Here is a 20,742-nt window from a genome sequence, read left to right on the forward strand (position 1 = left end):
GATTAGCAAGTTTGCAGACGACACTAAGATTGGTGGAGTAGCAGATAGTGAAGGGGACTGTCAGAATACAGCAGAATATAGAGAGATTGGAGAGTTGGGCAGAGAAATGGCAGATGGAGTTCAATCAGGGCAAATGCGAGGTGATGCATTTTGGAAGATCCAATTCAAGAGTGAACTATACAATAAATGGAAAAGTCCTGGGGAAAATTGATGTACAGAGAGATTTGGGTGTTCAGGTCCATTGTTCCCTGAAGGTGGCAACGCAGGTCAATAGAGTGGTCAAGAAGGCATACGGCATGCTTTCCTTCATCGGACGGGGTATTGAATACAAGAGTTGGCAGGTCATGTTACAGTTGTATAAGACTTTGGTTCGGCCACATTTGGAATACTGCGTGCAGTTCTGGTCGCCACATTACCAAAAGGATGTAGATGCTTTGGAGAGGGTGCAGAGGAGGTTCACCAGGATGTTGCCTGGTATGGAGGGCGCTAGCTATGAAGAGAGGTTGAGTAGATTAGGATTATTTTCATTAGAAAGACAGAGGTTGAGGGGGGACCTGATTGAGGTGTGCAAAATCATGAGGGGTATAGACAGGGTGGATAGCAAGCAGCTTTTTCCCCCAGAGTGGGGGATTCAATTACTAGGGGTCACAAGTTCAAACTAAGAGGGGAAAAGTTTAGGGGGGATATGCGTGGAAAGTTCTTTACGCAGAGGGTGGTGGGTGCCTGGAACGCATTTCCAGCGGAGGTGGTAGACGCAGGCACGATAGCGTCTTTTAAGATGTATCTAGACAGATACATGAATGGGCAGGAAGCAAAGAGATACAGACCCTTAGAAAATAGGCAACAGGTTTAGATAGAGGATCTGGATCGGCGCAGGCTTGGAGAGCCGAAGGGCCTGTTCCTGTGCTGTAATTTTCTTTGTTCTCGGAGTTGACCATACAGCCTGTCCAGCCTGCTACACCATTCAATACAATCATCACTGATCATCTGCCTCGACTCCACTTTCCTGCCCACTCCCCATATTGATTCTGAGACACCAAAAATCTGTCTACCTCAGCCTTAAATATATAACAATGGAGCATCCACAACCCTCCACAGTAGAGAATTCCAAAGATTCACAAATTTTTTGAGTGAAAAAATTTCTCATCTGTCCTAAATGGTCGGCCCCTTAACCTGAGACTGTGCCCACATGTTCTAGATTCCCCAGCCAGGGGAAACAACCTCTGTCTACCCTGTCAAACCCCTTCAGAATCTTGTATGCTTCAATGAGATCCCCTCTCATTCTTCGAAGCACGAGAAAATAGACCCAATTTAATCAGCCCATCATAGGACAACCCCTCATTCCAGGGACCAATCTAGTGAGGCTTTGCTGTACCGCCTCAAGTGCAAGTATATCCTTCCTTAAATATTGAGACCAAAACTGTGGGACAGTATTCCAGGTGTGGTCTCACCAAAGCCCTCTACAATTATAGCAAGACCTCTTCATTCTTGTACTCCAACCCCCTTGCAATAAAGGCCAATATGCAATTTCCCTTCCTAATTGCTTGCTGTACCTGCATGTTAACTTTGTGTTCCTTGTAGAAGTACACCCAAGTGCCTCTGAATATCAACATTTACAACTTTCATGCCTTTTTAAAAAATTCTGCTTTTCTATTCTTACTGCCGAAGTGAATAACTTTGCACTTCCCCATATTATATTCCATCTGCCACCTTGTTGCCAACTCACTCAACCTATCTTTTTGCAGCCCCTTTGTGTCCTTCTCATAGCTTACACTCCCACCTAACTTTGTATCATCAGCAGATACATTACTCTCCATCTCTTCATCTAAGTCATTAATATCAATTGTAAATAGCTGAGGCTCCAGCACTGATCCTTGCAGCACTCTACCAGTTACAGCCCACTAACTTGACAATGCCCCGTTTATCCCTACTCTTTGCTTCCTGTCCATTTGCTAATCCAAGCTAATATATTACCCCCAACTCCATGAGCCCTTATCTTTCATATTAACCTTTTATGTGGCACCTTATCGAATGCCTTTTGGAAATCCAGGTATACTGTATCTACTGGTTTCCCTTTATCTACCCTACCAGTTACACGGTCAAAACACTCAAATTTGTTAAACACAATTTCCCTTTCATAATACCATGTCGACTATGTTTAATCATATTATGAGTTGACTATGTCTAATCATAGTATTATGAAAGTGATTTTTTTTGTTAAAATATTTTTAAAAGGAATTTATACTTGAACTGAATAAATGTTGGACCACAAAAAAAAAGAGCAACAAGAGGACACTGAGGGAGCTAGATTGGCAACAGTGTTACTGGTTGTCACATGACTCAAGTTAAAGATAGAACGGAAACCCTGGTAACAGGGGTAGAGAAATGTCAAGCGTCCCTTGATTGGACAAGCCCAGTAGCAGCAGAGAGTATCTGGGATGGGCAGAAAAACTCAAGCTTTTTGGTTGTGTGTCAGTGTGTGTATTTTACCTTCTTGAGTGAGGTAAAGTCAAGTCTGAAGAAATGTCAAGGAAGGACAGAAGACCACAACCCAGCTCGCTTTCCAGCAATTCCATAAAAGACCCTGTGAACTCCACTGTCAATTCATCTAATTTCCTGTCTTTGAAGAAAGCCTACTAAATTACTTTTCAACACCTCCTGAAAAGAAATGTTCTAAAAGATCCCAGTGACCTGTCTATGTGTACTCATAAGTTAGACGGTATGCCAGTTTTGAAACATCTCATCTGCTCTTTTCTTAAAAAATAAGTAATCTGCCCAAGTATTTTTTCTCTGCAACAGAGCTCTGAATTCATAAAAAATCCCTTTTGTTTTGTCAGTTAACCAGTGTATGGGTGCGAGTGTGAACAAACGAAGGTAAAAAGGGAACAGTAAAATTTAAATCTGCGTGTTTATGTTTTACTTCATTACTAGTTAAGACTTGTTTTATAATAAACAAACATTTTTGTTGTTCATTAAAGAAACCTGGTTAGTGTGTTCTATTCTGGGAAAATAATACATGATTGACTGTATCGATAAGTGGGAAAATGTAAAAATATGTAGTGACCTGTGGAGAAGTGGGACTAGAACAAACGGTGCACTCCTCCCACCTCGGTCGTAACAATAGCATAATTTTTTAAGTGCACTGACAAGACTTCCTCAATAACAGATTTCAGCATTTTCCTAACAATTGATGTCAAGCTAATAGGCCTGTAGTTCCCTTTCTTGCGTAGTGGTGTTACATTTACTAACTTCCAATCCACTGGGACCATTCCAGAATCAAAGTATTTTTGGAAACTCAAAACCACCGCAATCACCATCTCTCAGCAGCTATTTCTTTTTGAACCCTAGGACGTAGGCCATCAGGTCCCGGGGACTGGTCGGATTTTAGTCCCTTAATTTTCTCCAGTACTTTTTCCTCTGCTATCATTAATCTTAATTTCCTCACTCTCAATAGGCCCTAGATTACCCTCTATTTCTGCTTTGTAGCTTGTGTCTTCTACTGTAAAGACAGACAAAATATTTGTTCAATGTCTCTGCCATTTCCTCATTCCCCATGATCATTTCTCCTGTCACTGACTCTAAGGGACCAATGTTTACTTCAGCTATTCTCCTTTTTATGTTCTCAAAAGCTCTCATCTGTTTTTATACTCCTGGCTAGGTTTACTCTCATTCTATTTTTTTCCCTCAACTTTTTGGTGGCCCTTTGCTGGTTTCTAATACACTCCCAATTCTCAGGCTTACTACTATTCTTTGCAACATTATCTTCTTTTAATCTAATACTATCCTTAACTTCCTTAGTAAGCCATAGACGGATCTTCCTTGCTGAGTTTTTTTTTTAATGGAATGTACTTTTGTTGAACATTTTGAATGTCTCTTTAAATGTTTCCCAGCATCCAAACAGATCAGGAACTGAATGCTGGAGAAATAAACCCACCAACCACTCCATGACAGCACAGTTTGAATTATCTTTTTTTAAAATAAGGTCTGCGACATTCACATGCTCATTTAGGTGAGGGATGTTAACATTAGAGAAATTTGAACATTTTCTGCCACATCGTAAGTTTTCAATTTCTCTCAGCATACATATTCCCATGTCTCAGATATCAGAACATACATACGTAAATGCTATTGAAGTGCAGTGATTATTTATGCAAAAATGGCAGCAAATTTATACATAGCAAGATACAACAAACAACTGGACGACTGATCATTTTATCTGCTTTGGATGGTTTGGTTGAGGGTGGAATGCTGGCCAAGGCGCCAGGCGAGCTCCCTACAACACAAATACTGCCTTGGGTTCATCAATAACCACTTCAAACAAAATTTTTAATGAACAGTAACCTTTATTTCAGCTAGATCGTAAACTGCGAGTGTGAATTCGTCTACTCCAGATATTAGACAATTTTGCATCTGGGACAGAGGCTGTCAATTTACCGATCTCAATTTCATCAATCCATCCTCAAACCCAATGTGCTGCCCAGCTCAAAGACAGCACGCTAAAGCACTGCTCCGACCCACAGCCCTCCATCCGACACAGCACACTAACAATCTGCTCCTACCCAGACCAATGCTGCTAAGCCCTACTCGGCATCAGTGGGGAAACTATCCGCATCAGATATCACTTTCAAATATCTGAAATCTGATCAATTAAAAATTGACATTACTCTGAAATGTAATCCTATAAGATGTTAGTGACCAGTGGAGTGTGTAACTTAGGAGGACTAGAAACAATGACACCACTCAAGAAGGACTACTTCTGAGAGAATTAGTGTTACTAAGGCTGATCACTGCTACAGAATACAACTTCAATGTCATATTGTTATGGAGCCAGATGTTCTAAATTTCAGAAGATAATGTGAAGTAATAAGCGGTTACCAGTCAACATACAGTAGCAGCTTTGTCCTGATCATGGGCATTACCACAGAGCACTTGACACAAAGATGCTGCATGTGGAAAAACACTTTTGTAGGATAATGGTTTTTCTTTAAATATATTAGACTTCGATGTGCTCCCTGTCATCTCGCGTATGCATTGTACAATAGCATAAAACCAGTGATTCAAATCAGTACCAGCATTGGTTTTAGCTTTCAAAACAGTCAGCTGCTTCATCTTCAGATCTGTCACAGGTACAATGCAGTGCTTCCACCAATATAATACAACACTCCCACCTGGATCAGAAGGTTCTGGGTTCAAAACCCACTCTAGAGACTTGAGCATCTAATCTAGGCTGACACTTCAATACATTGAGGGAATGCAGTGTCAGAGGGACCGACTTTCTGATGAGGCGTGACACTGAGCCCAACCTGCCTTCTTGGATAGATGTAAAAGATGCCATGGCACTATTTGAACAGTGAAGGGGAAGTCTCCCAGTGTCCTGGCCAATATCAATTTGCCAATCAACATCACCAAAACAGATATCTGGTCTTTTATCTCATTGTTGGTGGAATCTTGCTGTGAGAAAATTGGCAGTTGCCAATATATTAACAGTGACTACACTTAATTTCCTATAAAGTGCTTTAATGATTGAGGTTATGATATATTCACTTTCTCTTTATACGAAATCTAATTCAATGACGTTTCCTGCCCTAAAAGGACAATGAACTAGTTGGCTTTTTGCAACATGGTCACTTTTACTGATACCAGCCGTATTTTAAACTGAACTGAAATTTTCAAACTGCCACACTGGGATTTGATCTCACCTTCACTGGATTATTCGTCCAGGCCACTGGATTGTAGGTGCACAAAATTACATAGAACATACAGCACATAAACAGGCCATTTGGTCCAACCAGCTCATGTGGGCGTTTATGCTCTAGACATTGTCACGGAAATGTTATAGGAGCAACTATTTGGCATGCAGCAATCAGACACGACACACTGAAGAGCCATACCACTGATGTCACCAAGGAAGAGTCCTCAAATTCCACAATTATCATGTAAACTGCATATTTCTCAACTTGCATTTCTATACCAAATTCAACCTTCAACAACCCTGCAGGGTGGTGTTGTAACAATCAACTACTCCACAAAGAAATGAGGCTAATTCATGCACAATTCCTCCAAAAAAAACTCAATCCTAGCATTGCCATTTGGCACAATGTCAAACACTTCACAGACAGCAACAATGAAATTACAAAATCAAAGCAGGGGACAAAGGGGTCATTTTCAATTGGAGGAAACAAATGTTACTTCAAGACTGTATTCTTGGCATATGCAATCAATTCAGAAGTTATAATTTTCAATATTTTTTTTTTAAGAAGGGTTATCAGCACCATACTTTTGATATCTCTCTCCCAATCACACCAGTCACCACAAGGAAACCAGATATTTCCCAAGAGAAGTGGAATAAACCTAGGCTGGGGTCTAACTGAACTTGCCCACATCACATGGTAATGTCACAATAATATAAAAAATTGTTCCCCTGCTACCCACCCATTCCAAAAAACGTGGGCAGTAAAATTATTTTAGCCAAATTTAGTATAAAATAACACTCTTCTTGAATTTTTTTTTTACTTCTGACTCTTACAGATGTTACCATCTGCTGCACCTTCAAGAGAGGACAAACATTTCTACTTCACTAAGCAATTGAGCTAAAGTGCAAGGATATACCAAATATTACGATCTCCATTTTTCAATTGTGACCAATCACACCACACAAATAATATTCCTACAATTTCAATAAAAATTAACATAACATTGAGTGGTGAATTTGATCATCAATGTCTTTACATATCCTTAAAGCCTTGGTTAATTTCACATCTTTAATCCAAACAAAGGCTCAACAGGTTATCGTTCTGGACCCACATTGCCTTGTAATTGACTGAAGGGTAAAACAAAGTTGACATTTAAACAAATATTACAGAAGTTAGTTTGATGATGGGAGGAATATTCACTAAAAGTTATGTCACACAATGTCAAATCTCACAGAACAGATTCTTTTCAATGTACTTATTACACATTTAACTTCCCATTACATGCAAGTGAGTTGCTGTTAATGTCACTATTAGTGGATGCGCCAAATGTTCTTGTTACATCAGCTTGAAAATATGAAGATCACCCAGCAATACAATTATAATATTTTTCCTTTAATAGTTGAAAAATGTTTGAACTGTAGGATACAAAAGTTAAGTATTTCTAATGGTTTCAGTGTGACGGACAAAGTAATATACAATGTGACAATACCTTCCTGGTTAGCACTGCAGCCTCACAGCTCCAGTGACCCGGGTTCAATTCCGGGTACTGCCTGTGTGGAGTTTGCAAGTTCTCCCTGTGTCTGTGTGGGTTTTCTCCGGGTGCTCCGGTTTCCTCCCACAAGCCAAAAGACTTGCAGGTTGGTAGGTAAATTGGCCATTATAAACTGCCCCTAGTATAGGTAGATGGTAGGGAAATATAGGGACAGGTGGGGATGTGGTAGGAATATGGGATTAGTGTAGGATTAGTATAAATGGGTGGTTGATGGTCGGCATAGACTCGGTGGGCCGAAGGGCCTGGTTCAGTGCTGTATCTCTAAACTAAACTAAACAATACCTTGAAACAAATGGGACTTTTTTTTCCTGATTTAAGTTTTGAGAAACCACTTTCACGCATGCAAATTTCTGTCTCATGATTACAAACAACAAGCTGAAGAGGCAGCTCCCAATGGTAGGGTAAAGGAAAGAGAATTGTAGAAGAGGCCAGAGTCAGGACAACAGAGTTCAGGAGCAATAGGTGGGTTACAGGGCTGGCAAAGGTTAGAGATATGGGATGCGACAAAATCAAGAAGGAATTTAAACATGTGGATGAAAACATGAAAACATGTGCATGAGAAGCCACAAGCAAATGAGGATCGGCCTGGACGGGGTGCTAGGCAAGCAGGACATGATATAGTAGCAGAATTTTGGATGAGATGAAGTTTATGGAGGAAGATGGGAGGCTGGCCAGAAGAACATTGAAATGGTTGAGTCTGGAGATGACAAATGAAGATTTTAGGGGCACATAAGCTGATCGATCTTGGAGGTTGATGTAGGCAGCCTGTGTAAGGAATAGAATACAGATCACTCAACTCAAGGTGTATAGGATGTCAATGTTAAAACTTCATGCCTGCAGATGATGACACGACACTAAGGAGCAGCAAGTAGATAAGGAAGGGGAGGGGTCCAAGGAGACATCCTTGGGAACAATATGGGACTGGGAAGAGAAGCCAAAGCCGAAGATGTGCGCCTTAAGACTGCATAGGTAAAGGTTTAACCAAGAAAGAGCAGTCCCACCAAGCTGGGCAATGCAGAAGCACTGTGTGGTCAACCATGTCAAAGGTAGCAGGTTGAATACAATGTGGGATATTCACAGAATGTCAAAGATAAATCAATTATTCCCAAGTACAGAATAATTTCCACCTACAGAAAGTAATTCATTAACTTCATGAGTCATTTAAAATCCTCCAATCCAGTGGAGCATCTGCTCAAAAACTCAAGTAGGCATCACAACTGCAGCTCAAACCTTTAAAAAGGGTCCTATTGCATGGGATAAAATTCCTGTCCTTCTAAATCACATCCTCTGACTGACTAGGCAGTGTCACAAGAAAACTGTCACAAGCTACATAAAGTCAGTTATAAATATGTACTTGGTGCTCTCTAAACATCATACAATGTTTGAACATTGAAACACTGGATTTATGTCAGTTCATTAAGTCTATACAAAGAGCCAAGGTGCTAAATAACTACCTGCTCATCTATTTCAATTAAATGTACCATTTGGCAGTAAATCTGAATGGTGATAGAAGAGGTACCTGTGGTCAGTTTGGTTATGGTCACCTATGTATACAAAAAGGTTACTGCTCACACCAGAAACAAGGGAAAAAAAGGGCAATGAGACCTATCCTTTTCTCCAGTATGTTACTGATGCACTTGTTCGCTCACCATACAGACTCCACATTCACACCCCAGTTCAATTCTCCAGCCTAGGGAGCCTGAAAATCAGAAAAACAGGTCTTCTCCCCAGGCCTCAACCTCAGAGCAAAGCTGCAAGGAATCACGAATAAAAAACAAAGAATAAAAAAATGCTTTTTTTTTACTGTAATGAGCAAACATTAATAAAGATTTTGCACAATACAGGTGTTAATAAAATTAAGCTGCTACAGTGCAGCTTTTGAAATAATGACAGTATAGGTTGCAAGAGGAAACCAGTCTGAAAAATTGCACCTATGAGCTCATCACTCAATCAAGCTGCACATTATAAAATAGCATTCTACTGCAGTTCCTAGCAGTCCTTATAAAAATTGAACACTGAATATGGGGAGTGTAATTGATTTACATCACCCAGCAGAGATTAGGCACTCCTTCAAAATGGTGGTGGTGGGGGCCATATCGAGGATTAGGAGACACACGAAGAGAAAAATCAGCTCGAGACAAAGCCCTTGACCAATAATGCTGGCCTCCTGCTAGCCAATTCTGAGCTGCAGGTGTAAGAAATATTACTGAAACCACCAATAAATCAAAAGGTCTTTGTACTGCCCTATTCTGTTCATACTATACAGAGTGTTTGAGTGGGGGGGCAGAAATGGTTTTGGCCACAATACAGCCACCAGCCACTGAATATCAGACACTGAAAGGGCAAGACTGCTTTTACTCCCCCTAACTAATATTACAAGACGGGATTAAATTAGTAGCTCAAATCAAACACCATTTCTTTTTGTCTGGTTTCCCTACTGCCAGAAAATAAATGAACAGCAGCTGAAAACTGCTGACAATCTCCACTGTCAGGGTTTGGAAGCACGAGCTGGGGTAGAAACTTTATTAAAAAGTGAATTATCATCAGTGACAGGAGCATTAACATTGTCAACAAAAGCAGTTTCGTGCATCACCTTTCAACACAACAGCAAGGATTCGAGCTCATAGCCCCTCCTGACACCAGGACCCTGCCACACAAGGAATCACAGACACAACCTTGAATCCTACCACTTCATGATCCATCATATAATTACTATCGATTGGCACTTTCGAAGTCAGCAGACTGGCAGCAACAGAGCACATATCACCTGGTGGGACATGAGCGGTCAGGTAGGCTCCACAGATCGGAACATCTTACTGCTGAAGGTATTGTTCTATTAAATCCACACAGCGGGACCAGGCAGTTTCCTGGAGGGCAGGAATGTCATGTTTGTTCACCTATCATATTTCAGTTAAAAAATACATTAGTTCAAGGCTGCTTCTTCAATTAGTAACCTCATTTGTCCAATCCACCATTTATTACAAAAAAGGGAGCTAATGTGGCAGCACTTCATACATTCCAGTAACTGGGGTATGGAGCAAGGGTTCTCTTACAATTATGCGAATCTTTTACCTAAACATCGGGCAGAAAACACTACAGGGATCAGAGACGCAGGTCCACTTACAGAAGTGGTACTGAACCCGAAAAAATATCTGCTGTAAAAACCCCAAAACTGTAACAGTGATCAGAGGGCCTAGAATAGGACGTTGGATGGCAAGGAGCTGAAATGCAAGAACAAATTCAGGCCCTGTCTCCTATCTATGAGGATTTCAGCCAGGAGGTTTCTGAAGTATGTTCAAGAGAATTTTCTTGATTAGTACAACAAAGAGGTATTGCTGGTTCTGGCGAATGAGGTGGGCCAACTGGATTAAGTGTCAGTCAGGAAATTTTTAGGGACCAGTGACCATAATACAAGTTTACGTTAGCCAAGGAAAAAGACAAGAAGCAATCCAGAGTAAAAATACTAAATCGGGGCAATTTCAGTAGGGCAAGAATGATGCCATTCTACCTGGAACAGATGCAAAGATTGTTCTGTTACTGTTTTGCCTGCCAATGGGCTGCCTTTAAAGAGCAAATAGTTCGGGTACAGTCAGGCTACATTCCCATGAGGGGAAAAAGGTAGAACAACCAAAGCCAGAGCTCCCTGGATGAAGAGAGGTAGAGAGTGAGATGAAGCAGAAAAACAGTACATATGACAGATGTCAGGTTGATAATACAAGTGAGAACCAGGCTGAATATAAAAAATTCAGAGGGGTAGTGAGAAAAGGAAATTAGAGAGGGAAAGAATGTGAGAAGAGACTGACAGCTAACATTAAGGGGAACTCAAAAGCCTTCTACAAGCACACAAATAGGAAAAGGGTGAGAGAAGAGGTGACGTTGATTCGGGACCAGAAAGGCACCTACACGTGGACACATAGAAATGGCTGAAGTACTAAATGCATCACCACAGAAAATGCGGCCACCCAAATCATAGTGAAAAAGGAGGTCGTTGAGATAATAGATGGCCTAAAAATTGATAAAGAGGCGGTATTAGAAAGGCTGGCTGTAGGACGGGATGGGACGCATCTGAGGATACTGAGGGAAGGAAGGGAGGGAGGGAGGAAGGAAGTTAGAGAGATACTGGCCATAATCTTAGAATTTCAAATGTTACATCCTTGCTCAAAAACGTTTATAAGGGTAAACCTAGCAACTGCAGGCTAATCACTTTAGTCTAAGAGGTGGGAAAGTTTCTAGAGATGTTAACTCAGGACAAAATTAAGTCATTTGGACAAATGTGGATTAATTAGGAAAAGTCAAACAAATCATGCTTAACTAACGACTGAGTTTTTTGATGAAGTAACTGAGGGGATTGATGAGGATAAATGTGGTTGATGAGGTGTACATGGACTTCCAAAAGATGTTGATAAAGTGCCACATAATAGACTTGCCAGCAAAGTTGAAGTCCATGGGATAAAAGGGACAGTGACAGCATGGATACAAAGTTGGTTAAGTGACAGGAAACAAGAGAGTAGAAGAGAAAACAGCTGTTTTTCAGACTGGAGGAAGGTATACAGTGGGGTTACCCAGGGGTTAGTACTAGGACCACCGTGTGTCAGCTGTGGCTCAGTTGGTAGCACTCTCACCCGAGTCACAAGGTTCTGGGTTCAAGTCTCTCTCCAGGACTTGAGCACAAAAATCAAGGCTGACACTTCTGTGCAGTAATCAGAGGTGTGATCTTTTGGATGAGACATTAAACTGAACTCTCATCTGCCCACTTGAGGGTCTGGAATGCACTGCTTGAGCGTGGTGGAGACAGATTCAATAGTGGCTTTCAAAAGGGAACTGGATAAGCAGATGAACAGGAAAGATTTGCAGGGCTTTGCGGAAAGGGTGAGGGAGTGGGATTAGCTGAGTTGCTCTTAGAGAACTGGCATGGACGTGATGGGTCAAATGGCCTCCTTTTGTGCTATAGCCATTCTCTGATTCTAAGCGGGTAGTGTCACACTACACTGAGCCCAACACCCATGCATTAGGAATTTGGGAGAATAAATCAAATTGCCTACCAACACTCTTTGGAGGATGTGACTTTAGGAACAGAGGAAAATAAAAAAGCTACTGAGTATCTGAATTCCAATACTGGCATGAAGCAAAAGTCTACAAGCATTGTTTTAGTGGCAGGAGTACAGCTTGCTTCAATCTGCCAGTTTAAAGAAACAGCCAGTAACAGAGGTGCTGCTTTTTGTAATATTGTACACTTGCAGCAAAAACATAAAATGACCAAGATTTAAATGGCTCCTCCTCTTCCCAACTCCAATGAATACTCCCTGAAATTCAAGTAGACAAAGGATACTGAAAGGATCATACAGGCACCAGAGACAATAATGATGGGTTTGTGCCAAAGGATTTCTACACATAATTTCTGCAACAATTTTGCCACCGTTAGTGATGGCTCCTTCTTGCTGACAGAATGAACATCTACATTTCTCTCCGAAACCTACTTTTATTGTGCTCTACATGGTGCATGCCAAGGCCAATCTTAGCAGAAGATATACAAGCTGGTACAACTAGTAGCTGACTGTACCCCTTGCGTCTCTTTCCCAACCTTGCTCTTGCTCACAGCACTCTCTCGTCCATCAGTTAAACCCCACACAGGAATGCGACTCTAACAAATAAACAAACAAGATGGCTCAGACTGATATGTTTCAAAGCAATCATGGTTACCTCTAATGTGCCCATGATGGCTTCTACATTGAAGAACCACAGCTATCGTCCTCTACTCTCACAGCTACAGACTAAAGGGAGACATTCTCTCCTCAAGATCATTTATCTGCGCAGACTTTCTCGTCAAAGAACTTTGCTCCATTGAAGAGGAATATATGATCCAGGTGAATGGAATGTGAGATTTACAGCTGATTGTGTAATATCATGTGATTTCAATGCAGCATTACCGACAGCGTCCCTGCCACAGGGCACAGCGCACTACTGTTACAACCAGTTGAGAAAAGGGTCTAGGGGTACCCTCTCAGCATTTGCCTGGTGTAACCGTAACAGGGTTTAATTTTTTTAAATACCGTGTTTTTAGCTCCCCCTCAATGAATCCTTGTTCAGTGCTCTCCAATTGTAAGGCAAATAAATCAACCAAACAGGTTTTCTTAGATTTAAACAAGAAAGGTGGAAGTTTATTAACCTTAAACTCTAATTCGGCTAACGACAATGAATACGCGATGACGCTAGCATGCATACGCAATAAACACACACAGATAGAAACAGAAAAGTAGAAAGAATAAAGGGGAAAAGTTTGAGGCAATAGCTGGGATTTTAAGGTCTTTTGAGTTTGATGTAGAGTCTTTGATTGCCATTAAGTCTTGCTGTTTCATTGGGGCCCAGTGCATGCTTTTAAATTTGTTGCGATGTAGCAGTCTTTTCTCTCGGGGTTTAAGTGACTTCAGTGGATCCGGAGATTCGTGAGGGAGAGCAAGCCAGGAGAGAGGCTCTCTTCTTCCAAGTTCAGTTGCAATCTGACCCAAACGGTGCTGTGAGCAGTTCAAACAAAAACCTGGGCCAGCAGATTAGTCATGTAACCAGCTGTTTTAAAAAAAAACTCCTGCATTTGTGGATTCGCCATCTTAGCAGACACGCTAGAATAGTGGCTCTCTTACACATTCAATGTCTGGTGATCAAAATCCATTTGGGTTAAATGGATCAGGGATCCGTTCTATTGTCTCCAGGCATTGTCTCTTAGTATGCAAATGCTTATCAGCCACTGCTGCTCTCTTTAAACAAGTCATCTCTTCACTCCAGCAACAGTTTAAAATCAATGTTCATATGACGAAATTTATATGCCTCATTCGTGGCAGGTGGGGTCTTCATGACACTACTTAATTCCAAGAATCAACTCCACACTTCTCAGGACCAATAAAAGGATAGAAACACATTCAAACCACTCTTAATATATTGATAGATTTCTGTAGAATGAAAAACAAGAACTTGCACCATGTACACGCAGGATAGCCCAAAGTCAGTTAGTTACTTTTCTGAAGCATAGTTACCGCTATGTAGCACCTGGGAAGGCCAATTTTCACACAGCCAGCTCTCAGACAAAGGAGAAGTGAGCAGTTAATCTACCAACCAAGTCATACTAACACATTCTATAATTGTTACTTCGAATTGCTCCAACTACAACCAAAAACACCGTCACTGCCTAATCCAGACTCAATGCGAACCAAAAACAGAGTCACTGGCTAATCCAGATTCAACTCACTGCAACCAAAACCACCATCTCTGCCTAATCCAGACTCTACTCACTATAACCACAAACAGTCACTGCCTAATCTAGACTTACTACAAATAAAACATCGTCACTGGCAAATCTAGACTCGACTCCCAGTCAAAAACACTGCCATTGCCTAATCCAGACTCTACTCAATACAACCAAAAACACTGTCACTGCCTAATCCAGCCTCGACTCACCCACTCAGATTATTAGTAAACTACTCAAACCAGATTCACAAACACATGAACTGAATTTGAACTGTGGACAAGCTACTGTCTGATCCAAAATCAAATTTTCACCCATCTCTGGAAAAAGAACTGTTAGGGCTAAGCATCCAGAGTCCATAACAATGACAACAGCAAATAGATTTAATTGCATTTATCTGACAAGATTATACAAAACTCCAGCTTGCAGCTTCCAACAAAAGTGACATTCAGACACCGTAGGCAATGCATAAGGATCCACAAGGTTGATCCCTAGCTGAGGCAAGATTAGAAATGCTCAGGCTTCTCAGCAGGTTAGAGAAGCATCAGAGGTGATTTATAGAGCTAGACAAGAGAACAGAATAGGTAACACTCTAATATTACTTTCAATTGAATTGAGGGCAAGAGAAGGAACACAAGATTGAGCTAGAAAAAGTTAGATTTAAAAACTGCTGTCAAAAAATTCTCATTCATACAAAGAAGGATCAGGAGGCTAAACACTCAGGAACCTTTAAGAAACAATTAGATGCTGAAGATGAATAAATTAAAATGAGCAGAATGTTTTTTCCATGTGCAACTATCCTTCAATGTAAAGCAAGGCCATAAGCTGAATGAGCCAAAACTTCACCAGTTTAATGATAGTGTAACCAAAGCTATCCACTACAGCTTTTACAAACGCCTATGGACTTCTAGCTTGGACTCCCATCTCTCTCTCACCAGAGTCAATCTACCGATGAGGAACCTTGACATAGTACTTGATATCAAGCTCAGCTTTGTCCTCCTACACCACACAAACTGCAGCAGTTCAAGAAGGCAGCTCACTACCATCTTCTCAAGGGCAATAAGCGCTGGCCTTGCCAGTGATGCTCACATCCCATGAATAAATAAAACATTCGAACCATCACTTACACATTATCCCCAGAATCCTAATCCATGCTTTCATCACTTTGCAACATGACTTCTCCAACACTGGGGACGTGGTAGGGAATACAGGATTAATGTAGGATTAGTATAAATGGGTGGTTGATGGTCGGCACAAACTCGGTGGGCCAAAGGGCCTGTTTCAGTGCTGTATCTCTTTATGACTATTGGCCAGCCTCCCCACCTCCCATTCTCATACAAAGTGGTGTATCCCATATCCTCATCTCCACCAAGGTGTACATCAGGATTACCCCCATCCTCAAACTCCCTTCCTCAGCATTTCTGACCTGCCACCTCCAAAGCCCCTCTCTCTAACTGTCCATCCACCATATTTTTCTGTTCCCTAATCAGTGTTCATACACTATCTCCCCCACACTGTAAAGCTGAGATTCCTCCATTCATGACAAGTTACTTTAAGTGTAAACTGTTATTAATCCTTTATTCCATAAAACCCTGCTTATTTCACTGAAATGTAATTCTATACATCATAAGGCCAACCTGTGTATTCTAATATTTACATTTAAAGTACTTTCTCTACCAGAATAGACTTGCAAATCTGGAGACAAAAAGCAAAGTGATGGAAACATCTGTCAACATCTGTAAAGAGAAAGGACTGGTTAATCCAATTGTGCTACCTCCATTCCTCTATTTGTACAAAGGGAGCGACCACAGATTTGCTGAGAATATCAGAGGCAGGGATGTGGAGTTTAACAATTGTTATTTATGGTCCTTGCCCCTCCAGCTGACATATTACTTCAGCAAGTAGCTGTCCCTAGATTTATCATGCAAATAAAAATAGCAAGAAGCTAGATAAAGCACAAGCTGTTGGAAAAACAGTACAGCCAGTCACTCAGCATCTGTAAAGGGCAACGGCTGGTTAGTCTTTCAGATCACACCAAGAAATAAAGATGGGTGAATTCCACTGATGCTGCAAGATTCTCTGGATCACTTGCTGCTGGGAGCACAGATGTGAAGAGGTTATACCCAAAACCATAACCTCCCTTTTATCTTCACTGATGCCTACTTTAAATAATACAATAAGGGCTGCCAAAGTGTCACCAATAGAAAAACAGCTCTACAAGTGCCTTTATTTAGAGGCACCAATAATTACAACAATTTAAAAAACAGTCTAACTAAAAAAAACAATCATTCTAAACCATATGATTGCTTGTGTCAATTAGGCACTCTACACATTGCAATATTCACCAGTCGCAAAAGGAAATTACAAGGTCACGCTGGGCGAGAAAATGTTTGAAATGTAAATACTGGAAGAATATACAAGTTGGCTGCACTGTCAACAGACAATGCTGGAAACACACAATCAGCATTGGTGGAGAGAACAGACAGGTTAACATTTACATGTAAACCTTTATCAGAATCTGAAGGATTATGCAAGAAAGGAATGTTAAATGGCTCGTTCGCTCCATAGATGCTGACTGACTGAACATACCCAAATATTTTCTGGTTTAAGAATCAATATGATAGGGTACAGGAGACCATTCGGCCAGTAATGGCTGTTGTGGAGCTATCCAATTAGTCTCACTCCCCTGTCAGGTGATCACATTGAAATCTACAAAATACTTAAAAGGATAGACAGGGTAGATGCAAGGGGAGACGTTTCCCCTGGCTGGGGAGTCTAGAACCATGGGACACAATTTTAAAATGAGGAAGCCATTTAGGACGGAGATGAAGAAAAATCTTGTTACTCCGAGGGTTGTGAATCTTTGGAATTCTCTTCCCCAGAGGGCTGTAAAAGCTCAGTCATTGAGTATGTTTAAAGAAGAGATTGATAGATTTCTAAATAGCAATGACATAAAGGGATATGGGGATAGTGTGGGAAAAAAGCATTGAAGTGGATGATCAGCCATAATCACACTGAATGGCAGAGCAGGTTTGATGGGTTGAATGGCCAACTCCTGCTCCCATGTTCCTATGCTCTTTCCCCATTACCCTGCAATTTATTTCCCTACAAGTATTTATCCCATCCTCTTCTGAAAGTTACTGATTAATCTGCTTCCACTATTCTTTCAGGCAGTCCATTCCCGATCACAACTCACTGTTAAAAATGTTTCCTCATGCCACCTCTGGTTCTTTTGTAAATCACAGTAAATGTGTTCTTTGATTATCGACCCTCCTTATTTACTCTATCAAAACCATTCATGATTTTGAACACCTCTATTAAATCTCCTTCAGATTTCCAGTTTTGCTTTTCATAAGCATTTTAAGCAGCCTTATTTATACAGAGATTCCTGGAATTACAAGTAATAAAGGAAATTTACTGTCACTGTCAGAGAAACAGAAAATGTTAGAAAAACAGAGCATTTGCAGAGACTAGACAGATTAGGATTTGGGATAAAGAGCAGCCTCACTGAAGTGGGTTTAACTTCCTCTATTGAGCAAACCATAGCCAGATGCCAGTGACACACCAGATTCTGACTGAGCCCAATTGGGAACTCCTGCAGTAAAGAGTTCACACCTCTGGCTCCACCCATTTGCTGTCCCACTTCTGCACCACATTTCTCATCTATGGGGACATCACATGTACGCTGTCAACACACAGCTCGACCTCACCACCACCTCTCAACTGCTCCACTGTCACTAAATTATTAGACTACTTATCTGACATCCAGCATGAATGAGCATAAATTTCCTCCAATTAAATATTGGAAAAACTGAAGCTATTGTCTTCAGTCTCCATCACAAACTCAGTTCCCTAACCGCTGACTCCATCCCTCTCCCCTGGCCACAGTCTGAGACTAAACCAGTCTGTTCGCAATCTTAGTGTTATCCCAACATAAGCTTCCGACCACATATCCACGCCATCACTGAGACCGTCTATTTTCACCCCATATCATGGTCAGACTCCTAGGCTGCTTAAGCTCTCTGCTGCTGAAGTCTTCACCCATGCCTGTGTTCCCTCTAGATTTGACCATTGCAGCACACTCCTAGCCGGTCTCCCATATTCTACCCTCCATAAACTTGAGGTCATGCAAACCTTCACTGCTAGTGTCGTTACTCACACCAAGGCCAACTCTTGCCCCCTCACCACCTCCTCCCTCCCCATCCCCACCCTGCCCACGCCCCCCTCCCCCTCTCACCAACGTTCCCACCTCACCCCCCCCACTCTGCTTCACATCCCCAAACCACCCTCACCTTGTCTTTCTCTCCCCCTTCGTTTCCTTTTCTCCTCACCTACCTCCCTCTCCGTCTGTTGCCCTCCCTCCACCTCCTCCCTTCCCAATATCAACCTACCCCTCTCTCTCTTTCCAGGAGCTGCTCCATCTCCCCTGGGTCCGCCCCCGGTCTCCGGCCTCTCAGCCCGAGTCCTCCCCCCATCCTCTCGCCGCCATTAAACTTGCCGCTTGGAGGAGCCGAGGAGTTACAGTGCCGAGACCGGCCGCTCTCACAGCCCAGCGGCTTCCCCTCCGTCACCCGCCCCCACCCCAGCCCAGCCCAGCCCCGGGCGGCCGTTACCGGTACCAGGCCCGACCCATCCCGTCTCCAAGGGCAACCTGCCCCGCCGACCCTACCTGCCGTCTCGGCGCCCACCCGCCGCCGTTCATCTACTGCCGCCGTCGCCCGGCCCCGGCCACTTTCCCTACGCCTCCCCCGCCACTAGCTGACTCCAACTCCTGCTGCGGCTGCTCCCGGCCCTGACAACACTAACAGCAAGGGCGGGGCTTCCAGCGATGACATCACCTCCCTCCCAGTCCGTCACCAATCGCAGAACGCCTCCCGCCCCTTTCTCCGCCTCCTGACCAATCAACGTGAGCGCCTCGGCCTGATGGACGGGTGACTGCACCAACCGCCTTTCGGGCCACCTGGGCCAATCAGAGAGCGGTGGTGCCGGCCCCTCAATTTAACCAATGACTATCAGCGGAGGCAGTGATTGACATTGAACTAGGCCAATCGGGTGTGAGTAGTGGTGAGCTCCTGTGTGGTGCTGATGCTGCACTGATTGCTGTGTGAGCAGCAGCTCCGCAGGCGGCGGGATGCAGCCGGGGATGCTCGGCAAAGTGGAAGGGTGAAGGTCCACAGTGAATGAATCACATCAAGACGAGCGGAGCCCAATCAAGAACCAATGGTTTGGTAAACCCAGCTTAGGTGTTGGAAGCTAGCAGTGTGCAGGAGAATAGGAAAAAAGGGGAGAGGTGAAGAGTTGCACAGTTTTCCCGATAAAGTAGCAGACAGTGCAATGAATCATGATATCAATAATGGGGCTTAACCAAGAGGGTGTGCCACATGTCAGCTCACAGATAATGACAGCCATATTGACCAATTACTTTGCTTCAGTATTTGCCAGAGAGATTAATAGAGTGGTCATGATATCAAAGCAAAATTAAAAAGATACAAGGACATTTACGGTGGAAGATAATTGATAAACTAATCAAACATTGAGAGGACAAAACTCCTGTATCCACACATATTAAAGAAATGTGGGAAGAGATAGTAGAGGCACTATTACATTATTACAAAATTTGTTAGAAAAGGAAATAGAGCCAGAGAACTGACAGACAGATAAAGTTACCCCAATATTTAAATTTTTTTATATTTGTTTGTGGAATGTGGGTGTCACTGGCTAGGCCAGCATTTATTGCCCATCCCTAATTGCCCTTGAACTCAGTGGGCATTTCAGAGGGCATTTTAAGAGTCAACCACATTGCTGTGGGTCTGGAATCACATGTAGGCCAGAGCAGGGATGGCAGATTTCATGGTCACCATTAGGCTAGCTTGTAATTCCAGATTTATTAATTGAATTTAAATTTCACCATCTGCTGTGGTGAGTTTCAAACCCGTGTCCCCAGAACATTAAAATAAAAGCAAAATACTGCAGATGCTGGAAATCTGAAATAAAAACAAGAAATGCTGGAACCACTCAGCAGGTCTGGCAGCATCTGTGGAAAGAGAAGCAGACTTAACGTTTCGGGTTCCTCAACTGAGGATTCCCTCCCACTGTTGTTGACAGGGTCCTCAACCGTGTCCGGCTCATTTCCCGCACCTCTACTCTCACCCCTCCCTCCCAGAACCGTGACAGAGATCCCCTTGTCCTCACTGTCCACCCCATCAGCCTCCATATTCAAAGGATCATCCTCCGCCATTTCCGCCACCTCCAGCGTGATG

The 20,742-nt window shown here is 42.4% G+C and overlaps 1 protein-coding gene across 9 annotated transcripts in view; it reads right to left on the reverse strand.

The window, feature by feature from the left end:
• The window catches only part of LOC137355582 (EVI5-like protein), a 335,643-nt gene extending 316,369 nt beyond the window's left edge, over nt 1-19,274 (reverse strand). For 8 of the 9 annotated variants that reach the window (XR_010970940.1, XM_068020857.1, XM_068020856.1 and 5 more), the window contains exon 1: nt 19,152-19,274. The gene's annotated coding sequence lies outside the window, so the exon portion shown is untranslated. Of the gene's footprint in view, nt 1-18,873; nt 18,941-19,151 lie in introns of those variants that run through there. The other variant, XM_068020852.1, reaches the window with a different exon arrangement.
• Between the last annotated feature and the right edge of the window lie 1,468 nt (nt 19,275-20,742).

Source organism: Heterodontus francisci, chromosome 43, assembly GCF_036365525.1.
Source record: "Heterodontus francisci isolate sHetFra1 chromosome 43, sHetFra1.hap1, whole genome shotgun sequence".
Classification (NCBI taxonomy): Eukaryota; Metazoa; Chordata; class Chondrichthyes; order Heterodontiformes; family Heterodontidae; genus Heterodontus; species Heterodontus francisci.